The sequence below is a fragment of the Erpetoichthys calabaricus genome, chromosome 8 (assembly GCF_900747795.2).
Source record: "Erpetoichthys calabaricus chromosome 8, fErpCal1.3, whole genome shotgun sequence".
Taxonomy (NCBI): domain Eukaryota; kingdom Metazoa; phylum Chordata; class Cladistia; order Polypteriformes; family Polypteridae; genus Erpetoichthys; species Erpetoichthys calabaricus.
In genome coordinates, this window is record NC_041401.2 from 191670055 (window position 1) to 191694052 (window position 23998).

The window sequence follows — 23998 nt, forward strand, 5'->3', positions numbered from 1 at the left end:
TTTAATCCTAATGCATCAAGTTTATTTTTAATAACCTCATTATATCCATTTTTGCCAATCACTAAAATTTCTGTTTTCTCCTTATTTAGTTTGAGAAAATGACTACTCATCCATTCAGAAACACAAGTGAGACATTGGGGTCAGTGAATCAAGAGAGTCGGGGTCATCAGGCGCTATTGATAAATACAGTTATGTGTCGTCAGCATAGCTGTGGTGGCTCACGTTATGCCCCGAGATAATCTGACCTAACGGAAGCATGTAAATCGAAAAAGAGCAGTGGACCCAAGATAGAACCTTGTGGAACACCATATAGAATATGAGGTGTCTTCGAGATCCTGCCTTGGCTGGGATTGTCTCCAGCAGACCCCCTGTGACCCTGTAGTTAGGATATAGCGGGTTGAATAATGGATGGATGGATCATTGGATGTGTCTTTGAGATGACTTATGAAAGGCACTATCTCCCCCAAACTGCTATTTGACAGTCCCCCTGGGGTGTAGCGGCCCCCTTGGAGTCCCACAGGGCTATTTGGGATTTGGTATTGGTCGGCTCAGCCCAGCTGAGCTCCGGGGATGCCACCAGGGGGAGCTGCAGGAGCCCTACTTTAGGCTTCTGCCACACCTGGAAGTAATTCTAGACCTCCGTAACGAGGCTCATGGAGTTCTCTAATAAGGCGCCAGCTACCTCACAGTGGTAGGAGGAGGTGGATGAAGCTCACAAAGGAAAAGGGCTACAAGGTTCTGGGAGAAAGGGACAGTGTTATTAGAGTATGTGTGACTGAGGTTATCAGTCCTAGGAGACAACTCTGGATTCCTTTCCCTAAGTAAAGGGGCTTCTGTTGGATGGAACTCGTGTCTCTGCCTGTTTGTGTCGAGTCGGTGCACCCCTGGTTACGTAAAGGGGAATTTCAAAAAGGAATGTCAATTTCAAAATGACGTGGTACGCGCAACAGATAGAAGCTGACGCAATACAATACGTTTGCAATGACTTATGGGTAGTCTGCTCAGGCAGAGCGAAGACCCGAGGTCGAATGAACATGGACGCTCTGCTGCAGGATTGCACCACTGTCGAACAATGCGCCATAGTGAGATTTCTTTGGGTGGAGGGAGTGAAACCTGCTGAAAGATGTCGGCTCAGCATGGAAATGAAAATAGAAACTCAATGGAAAAATCTATGAATGGGTCGAAATACGAGAAGAACGAGTGTAGCCGCCGAAGCTCAATCCGGTCGGCCATCGACACCACACACGCAAGTCTGCATTGACATGGTGGATGCCTTCATCAGAGAGGATCGACGGATTATGTTTACCGCTATCACTGCACATTTGGGTATCAGTTATGGATCTGCACATGCCGTACTGTAGGCAACTTGTGGTACCGTAAAGTTTACACCAATTGGATACCCAACTGCAATCTTCAATGAATTTCAAAAAGTTTCACTCCCTCTGCCTAAAGAAGTCTGACAACGCCGCGTTGTTCAACAATGGTGTAACACTGCAGTGGAGCCTCCATGTTCATTTGACCATGGCTTCAACTAGACTTACAGCAGAGCGCTGCATAGTGTGCGTTTTCATACTACCCATAAGCCATTGCGACCGCGTTGTATTGCATCAGCTTCTATTCATTCCACGTCATTTTCAAATTGCATTTACTTTTTGATCCACCCTCAGCAAACACTAGGGGGAGTTGTAGCACCCCAGACACAACTCCATGGACATGGACACATCTTCTCGGTCACAAAAGCAGACCACAGACATTAAAAGGGTTAGGGCAACCACCCGTATATTGTGCCTTGGCTGCAAAATGGAGTTGAAATTGATTGAGATCTTCACAGGTTTGAGTCCAAAACAGAACTAACTGTATTATGAAAAGATGACGGCTTTAAAGCCCAAGTCTGGAAGTGATGTCATTAGGACCAGAACCGGAAGTGACATTTTCTGGAACGGATGTGACATCATCACTGGTGCCAGAAAACAGAAGTGACATCATCCATGGCACTGGAACTGGAAGTGACATCTTCTGGACCAGACGTGACATCACCACTGGTACCGGAAAATGGAAGTGACATCATCCATGGCACCGGAACTGGAAGTGATGTCTTCTGGATTGGAAGTGATGTCATCCATGTCACCAGAACCGGAAGTGGCATCTTCTGGACCGGAAGTGACATCATCACTGGCACCATAACTGGAAGTGACATCATCCATGGCACCGGAAAACTGAAGTGAGGTCATCCATGGTGCCGGAACCAGAAGTGACATCCTCACTGGTGCCGGAAATGGAAGTGATGTCATCCGTGAACCGGAGCCGGAAGTTAGGTCATTGATGTCACTGGAAATGGAAGTCACGTCCTCACTGGTGCTGGGACCTGACAAGATTTCCCCTGGATGGTCTGCAGAAGATTGAGAAGAAGAAGTAGTGCAGCTCGCCACCCCCTGGTCTGGCGTGGTAGTATTATTCTTAAGGCCATTCAGATGTCTCCCAATCACATGTGGGCGACACAGCATTATTTGAAATAGAGAATTAAGTCAAGTCAAGTGGCTTTGTGGTCATGCCATCCAAACGCAGCATTGCAGCATACAGTGGCACCAAGTAACGGCAAGTAACGTTACCCGGGACGGCAGTGGCACATACATTTAACACATTGTGAATCAAACCCAAGTGCTCCGCTCGTCCGGCGCACTGCGTCCCCTGGCACTTCAGCAGGCTCTGCATTCGTATTCTAATTTTTCCCTTCGGTTTTAACACCATGCATTGATTTGTGAATTTAATTAATTTATTAAGGCTGACAATTAAGCTGATTAAAAACACAATTAACATAAACCCATCATTAGCATGAAACACCAAGAATCAATTTAAAAATGACATACTTCTAACATAATGATGTCAATGTTCTGGGATTTACATGATTCATTTGGTAACCCGACGTATGGGGAATTCATTCTCCCATTTGTGCTGAACAAGGGGTGCAGACCCCAACGGCAAGCACGTATCGGTGAACATCGAGATTGATCAGACTGGATAGGACGTCATCCCACTCATCAGCTGTTCAGTTTTAGTAAACACAGGCACACTGTACCTTCAGGGACATGAGTGGCACCCAGGGTGGTCTTCTGTGGCGGTGGTCCACCCACATCAATATGAGGCTCTTCTCTTTTTCATTTTCCCCTTTCCTTTATTTTTTTTTCTTTTTGATTGTTTTTGTTCTGCTTTTCTTTATTTGTTGTTTTATAGTTTAATATTTTTTAGATAATGTACATTTTACTCTGTGTGTTGAGCCCAAGGGGGTCGGGCCACCATAAATTGCAACACCAGTGCTGCGTGAGAGCCCAGCAGATTGAAGATGGCTGCAGGATGTTATGGAATTCAGAGTTAAAGGGTAGACATTTCCAGTGCCATCGGGGAGTATTTTTCTTATTCCTCCTACTTTTTTAATTAATTTCCAAATTTTTAATTAATTTCCCAATTTATAAAGATTGCAGTTTGGGATTGTCTTTACAAGCTAGCGTTTTCACAATCCTATCTCCCCTTCTAAAGGTAATTTTAGGACTCTTATAGTCTTTTCAAGCTTTCAAAGCTTAGCTGCCCATTCAGGAGCCCGCTAAGGCTGCAGCCTGCAGGTAAGCTGTTAGGATTGGCTTCCTTTTCCTGATTTGGCGTACGTTTTCGTGGCACTCTATTAGGAGTTGTTTTGCATTCATGATAATGACTCATAAGTTTGTCTGCCATTTTGCTTTTCATGCTCGCCGTCAATTTGGAGCTTTGGTGGTTAGGGGCAAATACACACGTCGTTAGGGGCGTGGCCTCTGAGGTCATGACATGACAGCGCAGATTTAAAGGTTCTCCGGGAAATCAATTCCTCTTTCAAGCCGTGGATTCAAAACTCATTTCAAATTGTTCATTCAAGCTTCTTTTTGCTAAACAATCTTTGTTTTTCATTTTTGAACCCTTTGAATCCTGCCCTCCCCAGTGTTTTGGCTCTATAACCCTATAACCCTAGCCTCCCCAGCAATTTCAACTATTTTGAAAAATGAAAATTTTGATTTATTAAATGTGACACCCGTAGGGGGCGAGCCAGCCACCCAACCCGACACAGACAGACGCAAGTTGCACACTTACGACAACTCACACTTTTATTTCTTATTCTCCAATTCTGCACACTGTACCTTAGACAGTTCTTAAATCACCAACAATAACTCAGTCCTTTTCTTCTTCTCGATTTTCTTTGTCTCTTCTGCCGCCTCTACTCCTCCCTTTGCAGACTCTGTCCTCCACCTCCCGACTCCGGCTCCCCAAATGGGGTGATGTGGCCCCTTTTATATTGTGCTCCAGGTTCTCCTTGGTGATCTCCCTGGTGTGGCGGACGTGCTGCACTCCACGGCTCCAGAATCGTCCAAGCGCCCTCTCGTGTCCCGGGGGAGGTATTGCTTCTCTCTCGGTCTTCTCATCCTCTAGGCCAACGGTTCTCAAACTGTGGGGCACGAATGTTACCATATGCGGCGTAATTTCGCTATTTGTAGGGAAATTTTTAACTTGTATCGGCAGCAAAAAATATAGGAATAAATTTTACTAGGGCTTCAAAAAAACGTTAGGGGGGAGCGATTAAAACTGTTATGAAAACTCGGTTCGCAAATACTTAAAGGTTGAGAAATGCTGCTCTAGGCGTCCGCCGCAAAAAGTAAAATTGTATTATATGATGCGTCACAAAAATAGCCAAGAGACATTGGTAAGTTTTGAAGCAGCCACACATATATTATATCCCGGCTGCAAAATCTGTCAAAAGATAAAGACATATTCATACAACTGAGTCCAAAACAGAACTGAGTATCATCTTTAAGATGGCGGCTTTTCAACCATCATGGGGGATGTAATGTCATCAGGACCGGAACAAGAAGTGACATCATTGGCTACCCCCAAAACAGGGTGGGATTTCCCGAGAATGGTCTGCAAGGAATTAAGGGAGAGAATTAATGCACTTCGCCATCCCCTGGTCCGGCGTGGAACTGCATTTATTCAGGCCCTTTGGTTGTCCCCATAACACGTGTGTGTGACAGATGATAATGCGATGGTAAACCACGATGTTAAAACAACAGATTAATATTATAGAACAAGCTGCATCACTTTCACTTGTACTTCTTATCATTTTCTACTGCCCATTATGCAAGATGGAGAGAGTAGAGTAGCAGAACAGTACCGTTGCATAACAGGAATGATGTTAATGTTATGTGCGTATTCTAATATCGTGAAGGATGGTGTGCTGGCCAGCTGCATTCTGATGGCACAAAGATGTAGTGGCCATTCAAGAATATGGCAGCAGATTGCAAGATTTAGAGAGTAGACTAGTGTAACAGTACTGTTGCGTAACATATAATATATAATATACATAATATGGGCAGGCTGTTATTCAGGGCAGCAGGGTTATGAAGTAGTTAGGCGGGTTGTAATACCAGCCTTCCGGGTGATATACAACTATGATACACTCAGAGCCACTCAAGCCACAACACAATCCCACTAAGCCCAAACAGCACCTTAAACACAATACTCTCGCACTAGCCGCCCCGACCCCGACACAGACAGATGTGGGACACAAAGTTTAGCACACATGTTTTTTTATTTTTCGTTCTTTTCCTGTGGGAAACACCTTCCCCTGTATCCCACGTGTACAGCACAGTCACAGCACAGGTACAGTCCAGCACCAAACACTCTTTCCTTCTCTCTCTTCGCCTCCACTACTCCTGGCAAGCTTTGTCTTCCCCCACCCGACTCTGGCTCTCAGAGTAGTGGCTGCTGGTTCTTTTTATAAGGCACCCTGAAGTTCTCCAGGTGTGGCAGAAGTGCTGCAATTAAGGGATCAGCAGCAACTGCAGCACCCACTGGCAGCACCCACGGAACCCAACAGGGCTGCACCAAACTCCAGCTCCCATAGAGCCCTGCCAGAGTACAACCCAGGGGGGCTGCCACCTAGCGTACTGCTGGAGGTACTGTTCTGACCAGGCTTGCTACCCCAGTCCTTTCGACGAAGAGGTGTCCCTGCCTGGCAAGGATCCCAGCTGTCTATAACTATATATACTTTAGTATATATAAATATATGTGTACTGTATATATATAAACTAGACATTAAGCCCGTTACAATAACGGGCGCTAGAACAGTAGCCCATAAACATTAGTAGGAACAGTCTATATTAAATGGCAAGGGACCTTTTACCTCATTAAATTTTTTCCGTAAAATGCCTGTAATTTTCTCTGATAGTAATACTGGCTTTGCTGTCCGTAATATGCGTTTAATTTTCTGTCACAACAGTGGGCAATCAGCAGATTCTCCCCAGCAACTGATGTAATGTGTGCAAAAATAAATCTACTTTTAAAAGTCATCGTATTGTAATATCATGAAAATTCGTATATTTAGGAAAACCCCTTCAACAACTGACACTTCACACTTTACCGGGCCAAGCTTCTTAATCGCAAATCTGACATCCTCAGAGTGAACACTTGCACAACAACAAACGCTAATCCCACCTGTTTGGGGAAGCTGGTCTCCGTGTCTCAGTACCCGATTGGATTTTTCGTGTTTTATGTTTTAGGTCTTACCTCATTTACTGAAATCCGATTGGATCGGCCGCGTGATATTTTATAGGTCCCGCCCTCTCTGTCTTGTGTGACGCGTCAGGCGGCCTCTAAAGCATCTGCCTTGAAAGCATCGCACCGTGCCCCACGAATGCGCACTTCACCAGCAGACACACGGACACACGGACACTGGACGCACACAGGGGTTTTATTAAAGAGGATGTGTGTATATATATAGAGAGAGATTTTATTAAATGTTTAACTTAATATTAATAAAATATCCCTGATAAAGTTGGTCTCCCTTTTTTTGATGATCAGTAAAAGCCGAGCTTCTGCTTTATATGAAATTGAAGTGCATTTTCAGGTCACAATTTAAATTCTTACTGTGTTGTACCATTTTGATAAACTAGGCTATATATCAGTTCCTGAAAGTATTCAAAACTTATTCATAAACTATTCAGAATAAGTTACACATTATGAATATTCAATCAGAATACAAATTTGAATACATTAAGGACTGGATATTCAGTATCTACATACATATTTTAGAGTTTTCTGCCCAACAACGCCAATGGTGAAATGCTTCCGGGGCTGCTGGGATTTGTAGTTCATTTAAGTAGCTCTGCTACAAAGTTAGACAATGTCTCTTGGCACAAAGCAAAGACAATACTGGAGTGGCTTAAGGTTCAACTCTGGGAATGTCCTTGAGTTTCCCTATCAGAACGTGGACTTGAACACAATGAACAACTCTGAGCAGACCTGAAAATAGCTGTCCATCTAAAGTCTCCATCCAAACTAACAGATCTTGAGAGGACCTCATTATTTGGTTTTTGTTCATCTGAACCACATTTCATAGCATGGGGCTTGAATTCTTGTGTCTTTGAGAAGATCTTCATAGAAGAATAGCAGAAAATCCCCACATCCAGGTGTGTCAAGCTTGTCGCGTCAAAGCCAAGAAGACTTCAGGCTGGAATGGCTGCCAAAGGGGCTGAAATGAAGCACAGAGCAAAGAGTGTGAATAGCCAAGAGCCCAGACTTGAACCGAACTGAACGTTTCTGGAGATACCAAAAATGAGCTGTCCACCGACATTCTCCATCCAACCTGAGAGAGCTGGAGAGGATCTGCAAAGAAGAATGGCAGAAAGTCCCCACATCCCCGTGTGTCAAGCTTGTCGTGTCAAACCCAAGAAGACTGAAGGCTTGAATGGCTGCCATAGAGGCTTCAACAAAGTAAAGAGTCTGAATAGCTAGAGCACCAGATTTGAACCCAGCTGAACATCTGTGGACAGACCAGAAAATATCCGTCCACCAACAGTCTCTATCCAACCTGCCAGAACTGGAGAGGATCTGCAGAGAAGAATGGCAGACAATCCCCACATGCCAGGTGTGTCAAGCTTGTTGCGTCAAACCCAAGAAGACTAGAATGGCTGCCATTGGGGCTTCAACGAAGTCCCGAGTCAAGGGTTTGAATACTTGTGGTAATGGGATGATTCTTCTCCTCATTTGTGTCTCCAGCATCTCTAAGCTCTGCTGACAAATCCTTTGAGCTCGTGGTTTGGTTTTTGCTCAACTGTGGCAGGTGTGTGTCTTTAATAATCACTCCAATCGATTGAATGGACCACAGGTGGACTCCAGACATCTCAGTGATGATCGACAGATTGTGAGGCATCTGAACTACATTTCATAGCATAGGGTTTGAATTTTTGTGTCTTTGAGAAGATCTTCAGAGAAGAATCACAAACAATCCCCACATCCAGGTGGGTTAAGCTTGTGTTAAGCATTCAAATGGAATGACTACCATAGGGGCTTCAACAAAGTACCATATCAAGGGTCTGAATACTTGTGGCAATGGGATGATTCTTCTCCACATCTATGTCTCCAACGTCTCTATGCTCTGCTGGCAATTCCTTTGACCTCATGGTTTGGTTTTTGCTCAACTGTGGTAGGTGTGTGTGTCTCTAATAATAGGTCCAGTCAATTGAATGGACCACAGTTGGACCCCAAACATCTCAGTGAGGATGGACACACTAGGATGTATCTCAGATAAACTTCAAGTGCCACAGCAAAGGGTCTCAATTCTTGTGGCACTGTTACATTTCAGTTTTTTATATTGTTAATAGTGTCCCAGATGGATGGGGACCCTACCCAGCCAGGATGCCTGGATGGTCCCCGTGATGGACAATACCTCCCCTAGGCCACGAGGGGGCAGCCAGCCCGGGTCTGCTTATGGGCCACTGGACCGGAGCTGGGACATTCATCCCTACCGGAGGACGTGGTCACCACCAGGGGGCGCCCAGACAGTCGTGAAGTCCCGGATGGCAGCACTTCCGCCACACCAGGAAGTGCTGCCGGAAGAATTCCCAGGGGCACCCGGAGTGCTTCCGGGGACTCTCTTGACTCTTCCGCCACACCAGGAAGTGTCATCAAGGGGAGCACCTGGAGCTCATCCGGGTCAGTATATAAGAGACCGCCTCCCTCCAGAAGTTGAGCCAGAGTTGGGAGGAAGGAGATGAAGCTTGTGAGGAGGGGAGAGGCGGTGAGAAAGAGAAAGAGAAGAAGAAAGAGTGTTGGAGGAAGGCATTGTGGTGCTGAAAGAAAATAAAAGAAGTGTGTTTTGTACATTCTGGTGTCTGTCTGTCTGTATGCTTTCCACAATAGATATGTAAAAATTTCTAAAGTCATGTTTTTGTTTGGTCATTCAGGTGTATTGAATGTTTGACGAGGGGGGAAAAAGCCTGCAACATAACAAAATGTGTAAAAAACATGAATACTTACTGAAGGGTCTGTAGATCAGGGGTCAGGGAGGAGATGCTGATTTCTGGGGCACTTGGGATATCGGCTGTATGTCATCCAAATGAATTGCTTGCCATGGAATTGGGAGATATGCCTCTCCCCCCCCCCACACCTCCACCTCACTACAGCACCAGTCCCACTTGCAAGATTCCTTGATGTGATTTGAAGAAAGTGACGTGACTGGGACTATAGGATCTCTTTCAGAACAATTAGCTGTCTGACAATGGCACATACGTCTTCTTTTGTGAAGCCAAGAAGAGAAGACATTGTGTGGATGCTGCATCAAGGTAAAAGCAGAAAAGTGATATAATTAAGCAGAACCTCTGCAATTTTTTTAAAAGCAGCCTTAGCCTACTAGAAAGAAAGAAATGCTTCTTAGGAAAAGAAAAAAAAATGAAAGCTTCTTCCAAGTAATATGGCTTCCCAGACTTGACAGAAAATATAATTGTATGGAAAGCTGTAGTGCCATTGTAAGATTTGATAGTTCTAACATTAGCAGCGTGTTTGAACAAAGGGTGTTGGGCTCAGCCGGAAAAAAAACAAAAAAAGGTTTAAAAGAAGAATCTGTGAGATGAAATATCCATTCACGTAGGGAACCACAGGCCGCTCATCTGTAGACTGCTGCAGGATCCGACCTTCTTCTTAAAGATGAAGAAAAAAACAAGAATGCAAATAAAATGCTGGAGAAGAAGAAGAATGCCCAGATTATCACGGCTGAGAATTTCTGGCATTTTCAGCCCTCAAGATGAGCCACTTCTAAGACGAGTGGTCCGTCCTCGGCGGCAATCGACACTGCACAAGTGGGTGCAGGCGCAGCGGTGAAGCATTTCATTTGAGAAATCCTCAAGAAAAACGTCGGCTGCCAGACGAATCCCGCAAAAGGTAAAAGTCAAATATTTTTGGACCAGTGATGGGATTTATTGAAACAGATCTCGGGGGGCATCCGGAGTCAAGGCAGGGGTGTCAGACGCAGAGCTTGGGTTAGGGCAGGCTTTCATAATTAGAAGGCAGTTGCTGCTTCTCATGGAATGGACTTCGTCTGCAGCCCTCCGAGATCTGAGTTGGGCACCCTTTGTCCTCAACTAGAGCTCCGCCCAGAAAGCAAAGTCTGCTTAGTGATTCGTTATTTTACCATTTTAGCCAATCATATCATACTTGGCCTTTCTTGATTCGAAAAATGGACCCACAAACTGTTTTCAGTTTCCCACTTCTCCCCATCTCCTCTCGGGTGACAGGTAAATGCTAATATGGTGGCACTGAGGGCACTTGGATTGTGACCAGATCCACGATGCCCTCCATGATTTCACAAAGATTTGTTTTCCTCTTTGGACTCTGCCTCTTCCTCAGTTTCCATTCTCCTCTCCTTGAAGGTGCTCTGGGGTCCTGATCAGGCCCACGTGATCCCTGACTAAGGTGCTCCAAGTTGCTGGGGTGGATGTTACAGGAGTCAGCTAGAGCTCCGCCCAGAAAGCAAAATCTGCTTAGTGATTCATTATTTTACCATTTTAGCCAATTATGTCATACTTGGTGTGTCTCGACTTGAGAAGCAGACCCACAAACTGTTTTCAATTTTCTAGTTTACCCCCTCCTCTCGGGTGACTGGTAAGACTAATATAGGGGCACTGAGGGCACTTGGATTGCCCTCCATGATTTCACAAAGACGTGTTTTCCTCTTTGGACTCTGCTCTTCCTCAGGTTCCATTCTCCTCTACTTGAAGGTGCTCTAAGATGCTGATCCAGCCCACATGATCCCTGACTAAGGTGTTCCAAGTCGTTGTGGGTGGATGTTGCAGGTGACAACATTGCCATCTTTGTAACTTTTCATAGGTGTGACGGTGCGGGTCAGCCCCACACTACCAGGTCCTTCTGGAGAGCCTCTTGAATCCGCCACTGCAGATAACGCACATGAGGGGATGAGCCAGGCAAATGAGGACACTCACACAAAGCAAGGGGTACGTCTGAATGTGGTTCAGCGCTTTTATTAAAACAAGGAACAAGGAAAGAAATGAAGCAATTCAGAGGAGCGATGAAGAAATTCAGGGCCGCAAATCTTACAAATAAAACAAGTTCATTCAAATTAATTCAAAAGTGAATTAGCAGCAAAAACAGTAGTGGCTGCTGGCTCCTTTTATAAGGCACCTGGAAGTGCTCATTGACCGAGTTCTAGCAGCACTTCCAGGTGTGGCGGAAGTGCTGCAATTAAGGGCTCAGTAGCAGCTGCAGCACCCCCTGGAAGTGCCCATGGAACCCAACAGGGCTGCACCAAACTCCAGCTCCCATGGAGCCCTGTGGGAGTCTGAGGACACCACTGCAACCCAGTGGGGCTGCCACCTAGTGCTCTGGGGGAAGTAATGCTCTGGATACATCCTTCCAGCGTAGAGGTGTCCGAACCACAATATATATATATATATATAAATAGTCACACACGTGTGCTTAGGAGACGGCCAACAAGTCCTAAGATGAATGGAACTCTGCAAGCCAAGGGTTTGATAATGATCACTAACTCCTCTCTCTATATTTCTGCAGACCGCAAGAGGAAAAATGAAACATTGTTCCAGTCCTCTAAAATGGCCACCAGGCATCCCAGAATTCCTTCAACATTGTCACTTCCGGCTTCCCTTGATGACATTACTATCATCTCCCAGAACCCATCTTCATTCTCTACCCCTCGCTTCCGCTCCGTGTGCGCTGTCATCTTCTACCACGTCAGTCCAGCTCTCAGTCTTGTCTATATTAACCCGGCTTTATCTGTTATAATTTGTCAAATGCTTCTGAATTTGATCACGCTTTTCTATTTATTTCAAACGTCCAACGGACATTATACAGAGCTATTCCCCAACACTTTGTGCACTGTTCCGAGTGTCTTTATTCATATATATATATATATATATATATTGTCACACATGTGCGCATGGGAGGCAGCTGAAGGGCTTGAATAATGCAAGTTCCATGCCAGACCAGGGGGTGGCAAGGTGCACTGACTTCCTCTCTCAATCTTCTGCAGACCATTCATAGGAAATCCCACCGGGTTCCAGCGCCTCTGATGACGTGACTTCCATTTTCAGTTGCAAATGATGATGTCACTTCCATTTTTCTGGCACCTCTGATAATGTCACTTCCAGTCCCTGATGATGCCACTTCTGTTTTTTCCGGTGCACCCAGTGACGTCACTTCCATTCCAGATGACTTCACTTCCACTTCCAGTCCCGATGACGTCACTTCCTGTCTCGGCCTTTTAAAGCCAAAATGAAGCAGTTCAGAAGAACGATGAAGACATTTAGGGCAGCAAATCTTCAAAAAAAAAAAGACAATTAATTAATTTAATTAAAATTAAAATTCTAAAGTGAATTAACAGCAAAAACAGGTCACTAATTAAAAAAAGGGTTTGAATGAAAACCTGCAGCCACTGGAGCCCTCCAGGACCGGAGTTGGGGGACTGCTGCTCTAGAGCTAAAATGGCTGGACGGAAAAATAGCAAACTGGAAACTTCAGCCTGTTATGAGATGACGATGTGCTGATTAGTTTTTGAGCCAAATCGTGTAAGAGACAGAGGCGCTCTAGAGGAACTCTCAAATCTCGTAATTCTACAATGAATGATGAAGTCTTCTCATCAATTGCAATCATAATGAACTATTTTACGATCAGAAAGATCAGTGTCAGAGCGGTGAATAATGACTGAAATGTTACACAATAGTTCAGCTAACTTGGTTCCGAGGGTGCCAAGCCTACTGACGCTCACATCCGAATTTATTTTCTTTGTAATGGCACATAAACGTGGTTGCTCATCTTATTATCACATAAGGTAATATATATTTTTTTCTTTTGCTAAGAGTATTTTGGGATTAGCAGGGGCAGGGAGAGGCATTGAGGACTGATGTGGTTCATTGCTGCCGAATCTTCCAAACAAAGCCATCCATCTCCTGAACTGGCAGTGAAGTGTAGCCATCGATGCTTTAAGACGCTGACTGTTACACAGTTTTTGCAGAGGTCTGTCTTCACTTTGACTCTTTCTGTTGGTCATGTGTTGAAAACAAAATCCAATTAAATCATTCGATGTTGTCAAGCAGAAAAATGGGAAATTGGGTGAAAGAGCCGATTTTGGGAAGCATTCTGTTTAAAATCCGACCATCCTTAACAAATACTCAGCGTAATTAAAGGCAAGCATTTTATTTGCTCTTACGCCTTTCTGGGTAGAGTTTGCAGCTTTCCTCGTCCTGCTCATCTATTCCATCCTTATTATCTGATCTCACGAATCGCCTTGGGATTTACCTGTGCGTTTGGCCTTCAGCGACTGCACCACCGTGTCACTGATTAGCCGAAGCCCGTAGAACAGAATCTGCGATTCTTCCTTCTCATGCCTTTCGTAAGACCCCGCGGTTCATTGTTTCTTCAGAGAGAATATAAATGATGCATGGCAGGGCAGAGAATGCCAGGAGGCTAAAAGTTTTTCATTAAAGCTTCCCTTGGAACAGCTGCTCCTCTTGACCTCTTTTGCCCCACTCTTTAAAATCCTTTTTGCATCCTTCATGTGAAATTTAATTAATAAACACGGCGAAGCGGCCCCAGGTTCTTGAATGGACAATAGTAGTGGAATTGAATGTTTGTATTTTTTTTCGGGTTTCATCTTAAAGGTAAGAAGGGGGAGTAAATCTCAAGACGTGTTTCACTTGTAATGTCGCCGACTACCTGCGTCTCCTTAAAATGGCCTACAACTGAGAGTCGAGCTCCTCGTTTATTATTTGGGGTCTCACCAAGGTTTCTGGTCACCCAGGGATGTCTCTGGAGAGGGCTTGTGCTCCGCCAGCGCCCCCTTCTTTTGTGTATGATTTTTCTGGACCCTCCTAATGCTGATTGTAAATAAATGATGCTAATGAATGCAGTTATGTTTCCCCCTGGACTCTTATTTATTTTCCTTTTGTATTGTTATTTCTATTCTATTTGAATTATTATTTTTCATGTAATTCTGGAAATGTGTGTTACCACTCTGGAAAGAGAGAGGGCGCTGTCGCTAACCGCTTCTTATCTGTGTGTCCAGCAGGGGGCGCTCTTTCTCCCACGGGATGCGTCCTTTCTTGATGCAGAACAGACTTGAGCCAACACCCTTCCCTGTTGTAACCATGGCGGAAATAATCAGACAAGAGAAATACGATACAAAAAGAAATACGTACACTTAACTCGCTTTAAAAGATGACTGCCATTTCCACAAAAATACAACGTACATTGTGGCGGATGGCCCGGCTGGGATACCTGTATACTGGCATAGTAGATGGGCCGGTGGGGTATAGAGTGCAGAGCCTTATTGCCCTGGGGAAGGATGAAGGGCAGCCCCCCTGGGTTGCTACAGCACCACAGATTCCCGCAGGGCGTGCTGGCAGGTGGAGTTTGCTACAACCTTGTTGAGTTCCATGAGTTCCTACCACATTGGGCAACACCTGGATCACCGGACACCAGGAGCACTTCTGGGTACCCTATAAAAGGAGGCAGCTGCCACTACTATGGGAGCCAGAATCGGGGAGGAGGAGTGGAGGCGGACAAGTGGCAGAAGTAGGACTGCCAACTGTCTTTCTCAGGGGAGTCTTAACAGCATTATAGCAGTGAACTGGGGCCCCTACCTACACAACCACTCACAGAAGTAAAAATGTAAATGGTCGATAAAATTAAACATATACAGTATCTCACAAAAGTGAGTACACCCCTCACGTTTTTGTAAATATTTTATTCAATTTTTTCATGGGACTACACTGAAGATATGACCCTTTGATACAATGTCAAGTAGTCGGTGTGCATCTTGTATAACGGTGTAAATTTGCTGTCCCCTCAAAATAACTCAACACACAGCCATTGATGTCTAAACAGCTGGCAACAAAAGTGAGTACACCCCTAAGTGAAAAATGGTCAAATTGTGCCCAAACTGTCAATATTTTGTGTGGCCACCATTATTTTCCAGCACTGCCTTAACTCTCTTGGGCATGGAGTTCACACGAGCTTCACAGGTCGCCACTGGAATCCTCTTCCACTCCTCCATGACGACATCACGGAGCTGGTGGATGTTAGAGACCTTGCGCTCCTCCACCTTCCCCAAAGATGCTCAATAGGGTTGAGGTCTGGAGACACGCTTGGCCAGTCCAGCACCTTTACCCTCAGTTTCTATGGCAAGGCACTGGTGGTCTTGGAGGTGGGTTTGGGGTCGTTATCATGTTCAGTTTCCGAAGGGAGGGGATCACGCTCTGCTTCACTGGGTCTCAGTACATGTTGGCATTCATGGTGCCCTCAATGAACTCTAGCTCCCCAGTGCCGGCAGCACTCATGCAGCCCCAAACCATGACACTCCCACCACCATGCTTGACTGTAGGCAAGACACACTTGTCTTTGTGCTCCTCACCTGGTTGCCACCACACACGCTTGACACCATCTGAACCAAATAAGTTGATCTTGGTCTCATCAGACCACAGAACGTGGTTCCAGTAATCCATGTTCTTAGTCCGCTTTTCTTCAGCAAACTGTTTGTGGGCTTTCTTGTGCATCATCTTTAGAAAAGGCTTCCTTCTGGGAGACCAATTTGATGCAGTGTGCGGCGGGCGTATGGTCTGAGCACTGACAGGCGGACCCCCCACCCCTTCAACCTCTGCAGCAATGCTGGCAGCACTCATATATCTATTTTCAAAAGACAACCTCTGGATATGAGGATATGAGCAGGTAATAATAATAATTCATTATATTTATATAGTGCTTTTCTCAGTACTCAAAGCACTATCCACACAGGGAGGAACCGGGAAGCAAACCCACAATCTTCCACAGTCTCCTTACTGCAAAGCAGCAGCACTACCACTGCGCCACCTGTGAGGACGACTTCTCTTCTCAACTTCTTTGGTTGACCATGGCGAGGCCTGTTCTCAGTGGAACCTGCCCTGTTAAACCGCTGTATGGTCTTGGCCACCGTGCTGCGGCTCAGTTTCAGGGTGTTGGCCATCTTCTTATAGTTGAGGCCATCTTTATGTAGAGCAACAATTCTTGTTTTCAGATCCTCAGAGAGTTCTTTACCATGAGGTGCCATGTTGAACTTCCAGTGACCAGTATGAGAGAGTGTGAGAGTGATAACACCAAATGTAACACACCTGAGACCTTGTAACACGAACACATCACCTGACACAGGGGAGGGAAGATGGCTAATTGGGCACAATTTGGACATTTTTCACTGAGGGGTGTACTCACTTTTGTTGCCAGCGGTTTAGAAATTAATGGCTGTGTGTTGAGTTATTTTGAGGGGACAGCAAATTTACACAAGCTGTACACGGACTACTTTACATTGGATCAAAGTGTCATATCTTCAGTGTTGTCCCATGAAAAGATAGAATAAAATATTTACAAAAATGTGAGGGATGTACTCACTTTTGTGAGATACTGTATTTATTGTATTAGTACTTCCAACAAAATCAGTGTTTAAACATTAAAAACACAAGGGGGCTCCGCCCCCTGCTCGCTTCGCTTGCCTACCCCGGCATTGGTTATCCTGAAATACATTAGTTGAGCTTGTTCGTTTTGGAGCCGTTCCCGCTTTGCCCACGACATTTCAGACGCGCGTTGTAGGCGCCTGCGTTCATTGATTGTATCCATGCGGGCGCGTGTTTGTATATCCGTCAGTCGAGCTTGTTCGTTTTGAACCCGTGCCTGCTTTGCTTCCGGAGTTTTAGACGCACGTTGTAGGCGCCTGCGTTCATTGATCTTATCCAGGTGGGCTCGTGTTTGTATCGTTGAGCTGTATTATGTTTGAATTTGGTGCAACGCGTTCAGCGGTTCGTACAATCCCAAGCAGCACATTATTCCTAACTTCACTCCGCAGTAGTGCCACTCACAATATGGCGGTGACACCTGCGCCTTCACTCCGCAGTAGCGCCACTCACAATATGGCGGTGTGTGGACCCGTGGGGCCTCTGTAGCCTCTTCTGTTTGAATCTGGGCTGCAGCGCAGAATCCTCTTTTTTGTGTGGCTGTGCCGTTAGTCGTTAGCTATGGGCGCGTTGTTGCTTCATTTCTCATTCACGTCAGTTGAGCTCTTTCGTTTTTGGGCCGTGACTCCTTCGTGCGCGGTGGATACGAGTTCGCTTGCGGTTTATGAGACGTGCGCTGTACACGCCTGCGCAGTACGTCTCATGGTCCCATCGCCATGTACCTGCGTCCATGCCATCCGGTTTACCATTCTCGGTTAGTAATATGGATGTTGTACAGCAAAGATTAATCAACAAGTCACAATATACTGTCACAGGAGGCTGGGGGTGGTACCCAGCCGGGATGCCCAGGAGGACCGGAGGAGGGCTTACGCCTCCCCCAGACCACGTGAGGGTGACCGCCCTGGTGGCTTTGGTGATCCATGGGAACAGAGCTTTGAAGCTCAACCCTATAGGGGCCTGTGGTCACCGCCAGGGGGCGCCCCAATGCCTATGGAGCCCTGGCCCTCAGCACTTCCGCCACACCCGGAAGTGCAGGGGGGAAGAAGACCAGGGACACCCGGAGTGCATCCAGGTGCGCAGCCGGTACTTCTGCCACACTGGGGAGTGCCAGCGGAGGATAATCGGGAGGCACCTGGAGCACATCCGGGTGGGGATAAAAGGGGCCGCCTCCCTCCATTCAATGGCTGGAGTCGGGAGGAAGAGAAGTGGAGGCGGACCAGAGAAAAAGAGAAGAGGCATTACTGTGAAGACCTGCACTTTGGGGTGATTGGTGCTGCGGCACTGGGTTGTGTGTGTGTTTCATTTGTATATAATTGTAAATAAATGTGTGTTGGGTGCTTAAATCATGTGTACCTGTCTGTGTCCAGGCTGTTCCCCACAGTACATAAATACTAACATGAGGCTCCTATGCTTGAGGGGCCCCCGGGAAACTGCCTAGTGTGCCCATGCGTTAAGATGGCCCTGCTCTTTCTCTGGAAATGAGGACATTTGGGTTGAAAAATGAGGACTTTTGAGGACGCCTTTCCCCGTGATGTCGTAATACGCCCTTTATACTGAGGGGTCATGAAGTCGCTGGAAAGGGGTGTGTGGCGCTCCTGATATCTCTATAAAAGGATGAAGGTCCAAGTCTTTAGAGTCCTGGTGCTTCCTGTTTGTGAGACATGGATGCAATCCAGTGACCTGAGACAAAGACTGGTCTCCTTTGGTGTCTCTTCAGAGAATCCGCTGGTTTGACTTTGTGTTGCTCACGGAGTCCCGAATGAGGCACATGACCTGCACTGTGAGGGAGCGTCAGTTACGGCACTACAGCCAAGTGATGCGATTCCCCGAGGGTGATGGGGGCTCACAGGACTCTAATTGTTGAGGACCCAAGTGTCCGGACCAGGCTAAGGGGACACCCACATAACACCTGGCTGCAGCAGATAGAGGGTCATTTCTGCAGGGTTGGACTGGACCACATGTCTGCCCTTTTGCCAACCAGGATCCTGAGCTCTTTCGTCATGTGATGGGTGCTGCAATGTGCTGTCCCAGTGCATACTCCCCAACCTGACCTGTTATTTTATGGTCTTGTGCTAAAATCGTTCAAATTAATTTTTTTTTCCATCACCATATCCCGACTACCCCAAAAATGACAAAGTGAAAACAAAAAAACAAATGAAAAACTGAAATATATTGACGCAAGTATTCAGACTGTTCACTCAGTACTTCGTTTTCAAGCCCCTTGGGCAGCCATTCCAGTCTGAAGTCTCCTTGGGTTTGACTCGACAAGCTTGACACTCCTCGATTTGTGGATTTCCTTGTTGTTCTTCTCCGCAGATCTTCTCCAGCTCTGTCGGGCAGAATGGAGACCGGCGGTGGATGGCTAGTTTCAGTAGAGGGTCTGAATGACTTGTGTCAATGCGATATTTCTGTTTTTTATTTTTAATGAATTCGGGAAAAGAATTCTAAGTCTTGTTTTTGCTTTGTCATTCTCGGGTACTTAATGTTTGGGGAGGGTAAAAAAAAAAGGCTGCAACACAACAAACTGCCACTGGGTGGCGCTGTATACTAACGCCTGTTCTCATCCGCCCTCTAAAGGATGATTGACAACTGTAACCCCCTCCCCTACTCTGACATCACTTCCGCCTTCCATTCACCTGGACCCGCCTCTTCCTGCCTGGCCTGTATTTAACTGGCAGTGTCGCCATCTTGGCAGTCTAATAGATACTGAAAAGAATGTATTTATTTTGTTTATGTGCTGTAATCAATATATGGGGTCTCAGTGTCACCCCCAAATCTTTTATCTTGTCTTACACAGCTCATATTGTGCCACGATGGTTTAGGTCACATCAGGGTACTGATGACCCTCCATACAGCTGCTCTTTGATGCATTGTCATTCAAGTTGATGCCACTTACATTTTCTGACCACCCCTAATGTTTGCAGGGCATCCCATGGAGGGACTTTACACATAAAAATGGACACCGTTTACCAGCCCTCATGACTCCTTCTAATTTGTTGAGAGCTTCAAAGTAAGTGAATTCAGTCAGGTGTGCCATTATCTCTGGGCATGATCGGATTTCTTACATTTTTAAGAACGAATCCTCCTTGGACTTTTGTGAACTACAAGGCTGAAAGCGACTGGGAAGAGGCAGCTGTCATTTCTGGCCAGTTTTACTCGGATTTCCATAAACTGAAAGCTGCTGCCCATTGTAATCTTTTAAAAGTTTGTGGACCATGCAGAATCTCGGCACTGGGCCATTGCTGCATTCTTTTACTGGGAGAAATCCTCCCATCTTGGGCTGTGTGCCATTTTTATCTTTATATGCTTTATGGCTCTGAAGCGTCTCTAACTTGAAATGCAAAGGCGAGGGGCACAGCACTGTGGATTGTGCTGCTCCAGTGAGCTGGGTTCAAATCCTGCTGAAGTCAATATGTGTGCTTGGACACAGAAACAATCCGGAGGATTATTGTGAGAAGAGACGAGAGAAGGAGTAAGACAGAGAACTGAAAACGTGATCGAGAGAGTGACGCTGCAGACAACTCAGCGGTGGACCTACGTTTTTTGGGGGCCCTAAAGCTTGAACTTTGCAACCAGCAATGAGATCTGGGGAATTGCTGTTCATAACAACAACAGGATCTGACACTGTTTCAACTTTATTACTTATCTTATTTTACAAACCTACATTTTTGGGGACTTGAAATTATTATGAAAGCCCAAAAATTTGAACTGTTATGGGACCCTAAAGCTTGTACTGTTATGGGGGCCGCTTTGCAACCAGCAATGAGATCTGGGGAATTGCCATTCATAAAAGCAGTAGGATCTGACACTATGTCACCTTTATTACTTGTCTTATTTTATTAATTATGACATTTTGTTTTGAAGGCAACCCTGTGGCAGACCTACATTTTGGAGACTGAGGGTCTGGGCTTGTGAGGGTCCTGATAAAAACCAATATCCAGGCCTTTAATGACCTCTTGGACATGGCCATCAGCAGTGTGTCTGTCTGCGAAGACAGTGTCGACCTCATCGAGAGGTTTACTTACCTCGGCAGTGACATTTGTGTCTCCGGTGACTCTTCCTATGAAGTCAGTAGACAGATTGGAAGAGCATGGAGTAGTCATGTAGTTGCTGGAAAGGGGTGTGTGGCGCTCCTGATATCTCTATAAAAGGACGAAGGTCCAAGTCTTTGTCCTAGTGCTTCCTGTTTGTGTGACATGGACGCTATCCAGTGACCTGAGATGAAGCCTGGTGGACTCCTTTGGTGTCTCTTCAGAGAATCCGCTGGTTTGACTTTGTGTTGCTCACGGAATCCCGAATGAGGCACATGACCTGCACTGTGAGGGAGCGTCAGTTAGATAGATAGATAGATAGATAGATAGATAGATAGATAGATAGATAGATAGATAGATAGATAGATACTTTATTAATCCCAGGGGGAAATTCACATACATTCACTACGGCCAAGTGACGCGATTCCCTGAGGGTGATGGGGGCTCACAGGACTCTAATTGTTGAGGACCCGAGTGGCTGGACCAGGCCAAGGGGACACCCACGTAACACATGGCTGCGGCAGATAGAGGGTCATTTCTGGAGGGTGGGACTGGACCACGTGTCTGCCATTTTGCCAACCAGGATCCTGAGCTGTTTCATCATGTGGTGGGTGCTGCAAAGTACTTTTATTAAACAATCGAAAACAAAATGTTCAAAGTAAAGTGCAGTCGTGCAATGTTCAATAAATAAATAATCCAATAGATGAAACGTGGTGATTAAAATAAATAAATAGAACATTCCTTTAAAACGAGGTTAAAACAAAGCAATACTGAAGGCAGTCTTTTAAAATCAATCAAAAGCCCGGTGTCCTTTACCTGGCAGCTCTCCTGCTTCTCCCATCGGGGCCACGCAACAGGAGAGTCGCCCTTTCTGCAGCTGGCCTTCTCTCCACACAACTGATCTGGATGCTCCCTGATCCCTGGCTTCGGTTCTGCTCTCCCGATCGAGACTTGGCTTTAACCCAAGGGCCAGGATGCTCACCTTGGGACTCCTACTCACAACTCCCGCTGCCTTCTTGGCCTTACGCGGCCAGTCGCCCTTCACTGGTCACCCCCGCTACTCGTTCACTCAGCGGGAGCGACCACTACTACGACTCCTGGGTGTCGGCCTAACACCCAGGCTTCCACACAGCTGCCTGCGAGCGCTCATGTGCTCATACGCACCGGCTTTCTCCTTCTTGCCGCCTTCCTTCCTGCTTCCTTCTGCCACCTCCGTTTCCTTCTCTTTTTACTTCTTTTCTTTCTACCTGTTCTTTTTCCTCCCTTAACCGGCTCGCGCTTCGCTATATATGCGGGGAGGACATGGCAGCTGCAGCCCATTAGCCACAGGAACAATCAACCTGTGCACTTAGGTGAAAACCGCCCACACCGCAGATCGCCCTGCGGCTTGCTACAGCCACCACGCCCCCTCGCTAAGCCGCGAGCGCGGCGATTATTTATTTAATTAAAAATGGCCTTTGGTGGGAGAGCTGTGGACCCATAACACCACAGGGACACCCACGTAACATATGGCTGCGGCAGATAGAGGGTCATTTCTGGAGGGTGGGACTGGACCACATGTCTGCCATTTTGCCAACCAGGATCCTGAGCTGTTTCGTCATGTGGTGGGTGCTGCAATGTGCTGTCCCAGTGCATACTCCCCAACCTGACCTGTTATTTTATGGTCTTGTGCTAAAATCGTTCAAATTAATTTCTTTTTCCATCACCATATCCCTGCTACCCCAAAAATGACAAAGTGAAAACAAAAAAAACAAATGAAAAACTGAAATATATTGACACAAGTATTCAGACTGTTCACTCAGTACTTCGTTTTCAGCCCTCTTGGGCAGCCATTCCAGTCTGAAGTCTCCTTGGGTTTGACTCGACAAGCTTGACACTCCTCGATTTGTGGATTTCCTTGTTGTTCTTCTCTGCAGATCTTCTCCAGCTCTGTCGGGAAGAATGGAGACAGGCAGTGTGGCAGACCTACATTTTGGAGACCTTGTAGCTTGAACTGTTATGGGGGTCCAAAAGCTTGAACTGTTATGGCGGGCCCTAAAACTTGAACTGTTATGGGGGCCCTATATTCTTGAATTGTTATGGGACCCTAAAGCTTGAAGAGTTTTGGGGGCCCTAAAACCCAAACTGTTATGGGACCTTAAAGCTTGAACTGTTATGGTGGCCATTTCACAAACAGCAATGAGATCTGGGGAATCTCCATTCATAAAAGCAATAGGATCTGACACTATGTCACCTTTATTACTTGTCTTATTTTACTAATTATAACATTTAGTTTTGAAGGCCACCCTGTGGCAGACCTACATTTTGGAGACCTTGTAGCTTGAACTGTTATGGGGGTCCAAAAGCTTGAACTGTTATAGAGATCCTAAATCTTGAACTGTTATGGCGGGCCCTAAAACTTGAACTGTTATGGGGGCCCTATATTCTTGAATTGTTATGGGACCCTAAAGCTTGAAGAGTTTTGGGGGCCCTAAAACCCGAACTGTTAAGGAACCTTAAAGCTTGAACTGTTATGGTGGCCATTTCACAAACAGCAATGAGATCTGGGGAATCGCCATTCATAAAAGCAATAGGATCTAACACTACAGTATGTCACCTTTATTACTTGTCTTATTTTAATAATTATGACATTTAGTTTTGAAGGCAACCCTGTGGCAGACCTACATTTTGGAGACCTTGAAGCTTGAAATGTTATGGGGGCCCTAAAGCTTGAAGTGTTATGAGGTCCCTAAAACTTGAACTGTTATGGGGGCCCTAAAACTTGAACTGTTATGGGGGCCCTATATTCTTGAATTGTTATGGGACCCTAAAGCTTGAAGAGTTTTGGGGGCCCTAAAACCCAAACTGTTATGGGACCTTAAAGCTTGAACTGTTATGGTGGCCATTTCACAAACAGCAATGAGATCTGGGGAATCTCCATTCATAAAAGCAATAGGATCTGACACTATGTCACCTTTATTACTTGTCTTATTTTAATAATTATAACATTTAGTTTTGAAGGCCACCCTGTGGCAGACCTACATTTTGGAGACCTTGAAGCTTGAAATGTTATGGGGGCCCTAAAGCTTGAAGTGTTATGAGGGCCCTAAAACTTGACCTGTTATGGGACCCTAAAGCTTGATGTGTTCTGGGCGCTCTAAAACCCGAACTGTTATGGGACCTTAA